Genomic DNA, 2,467 nt, shown 5'->3' with positions numbered 1-2,467 from the left:
TAAAGGACAGATTAATAAAGTAAATCATGCAGTGTAAGGGGTTTATTCAAATCAGGTTGCATATCAGAAATAAACTTGGAAATGTTTTGTAATGAAGATACTAAAACTATGAACTCTCCCATAAATCTAACATTAACAATTTATAATCAGTATGGGAGCTCATGCTTACAGAATTCTACCACTCCAAGTTCTTTTGCAAATTACTCACAGTCATTCCTGCCAATGTTACCATGGACTTATTTCAACATTCTAGGTATTTATTGCTCTAAAGTGTATCATAAAATCTTAAATCAACCTGCTATCCTGAAGTCCACAAGATATTTCATGACTGAAACAGACACCCCAGGGTTGCTAGAAGTCATTGCTGTGGTCTTTTCTCCTCTGAATCTGCAGACATTGAGTCTAATTTAAGATTCAGGCTAGATGACAAAGAACTTGCTGGTATCTTGTGGTGAGGTCAACAAAATTGATTTGGGAGTTTTTTTTTTTGTTTGTTTTGTTTTTTTTCAGTGTGATAAATATATCAGCAAAAATTATCCAGGGAAATTCATATTGCATTTTGAGACTATTGTCAGTTAATATAGTCTACTCTGAATAAGTGAAAGCGTATCTTTTTATAGCTTAAACAATTTTTTTTCCTCCACTCATAACATGGACTTCAATGGATTCTTGTCTAGGGCTAATGCAGACATGCAAGAACAGTGTCAGAAATCCAGGCTCTTTCTGATCATGTGTGCGCTGCCATGCTTAGCATGTTCTCCTTTGTTTTCATGCTTGTCATGTCTTGGTCACAAAATGGCTAATGTCTCACCAGACATTATGTTCACATTTCAGGCAAGAAGAAAGAGAAATTGGCAAAGATCCATGCCAGTCATATCTGTTCCATTTTATTCAGAAAAGAAAAGCCTTTATAGAAATCTAGTCTAGCAAACCTCCTACTATAGCTTATTGGCTGGAAGTAAGTCACATAACTGCTTCCAGACTAATAAATGACCAAAGAGAACCAGAAAAATACAATGAGTTAGACAATGGAAATTTATCCCCTGGCCTAGAGAAAGAACCAAAAGTCTGGGATTAAGGTGTTATTGTAGGAACTGTCTGAATAATCTAGGGATCATCAACATAAAAAGTTTACTGGATGTTGTGTAGGTAATGGAGCAGATCCTGTCACATCCACGATTCTGCCTCACTCCTCTTCAAATGCAACCGTTAGCATTAGCAAATAGCACAGAAAGCCAAAGTATAAGGTACAGTACAGGTTGACTGAGAACATACTTTGGCCTCTACCTTCATTTGCTACCTAGTTTTAGATATAATGGATTATAAATGACATCAAGACTTATTAATAACAATGATTTGTAAGTAAACCTAGCCCATGACAAAAGTGGGTATAATATTCAGGACCTTGGTTTTGATTCTTAGATCTGGCGTTTACTAACTATGGAAGCCTGTGGCATGTTAACTAAAGCTCAGTGTTATTATCTGTAAAAAAAAAGAATATCATTTATTGTGGGGATATATGCCATTGCTGATTTTAAAGATGAAAAGCTGTAAGAGTTTAAGACAAAGGCTGGTATTTCCTATGTACCCAATAAATGTTTGCAATTAAAATTGCTCTTTTTTTTTTTTTTTTTTTTTTAAGTTTTTGCCATATGGTACATGTGCTTGCTAGCGTAAGGCAGAGACAGTGAGAGGGAAAGTGAGAAATCCTTCCCTGAGGGGATGGCCACACTGGAATCCCTTCTCCATTTTCTTCCCAGGACTTTGGGCACACATGCACACATACCAGGTGTGATTTTTAAGTTGCAGGGTCTGGGACTGGAACTGTAGTTGTCCATATGGGATTCCAGCACCTTAACCACTATGCCACCTACTGGTCCAAGATTATTCATTGTTATTACTACCCCATGTCCAAGGTTTATTGAATAAGTAAAATAACCTCAACTCTCTGTTCACTGGGTACTGTGTAAAATGGGAATGGGGAGAGAAACCATATTGTACCCAGTTCAGAAATTCTGGCCTCATTTAAGATAGCAGCTTAAATAAATAAAAAAAAGTTATTAACCTATTGCTCTTTTATCATGTAATTATAAATCTCAACATTAAAAGAATACATCTGCCTAGCAAATTACATTTTAAAATTTAATGGGGCAGGATAAGAGAGTGAGAATCAAGGGGAAAAAAAGAAGCAAAACATTTAAGGAATACAAAAATTGAAAATTAGCTGTTGATAATAATATATATGGTAATATCTTTGACAAAAACCAATATGCAGTGTATTCAGAGTGGGAAAATTCATTTTGTATATTGTAATGATACACAGTGATTTAATGTAAAAATATAAATTAAAAAAAAGAAAAAATCTAATGTGAAACCAACTCCGACAAGTCAATACATTAATGGATTTATATCAACCAATTTCTACGTTATTGTCTATAAAGACAGAATCCACTTTAAATCATATTTT

Source organism: Tupaia chinensis, unplaced genomic scaffold (assembly GCF_000334495.1).
Source record: "Tupaia chinensis unplaced genomic scaffold, TupChi_1.0 Scaffold000410_1, whole genome shotgun sequence".
Taxonomy (NCBI): domain Eukaryota; kingdom Metazoa; phylum Chordata; class Mammalia; order Scandentia; family Tupaiidae; genus Tupaia; species Tupaia belangeri.
Note: the sequence above shows the minus strand (reverse complement) of the source record.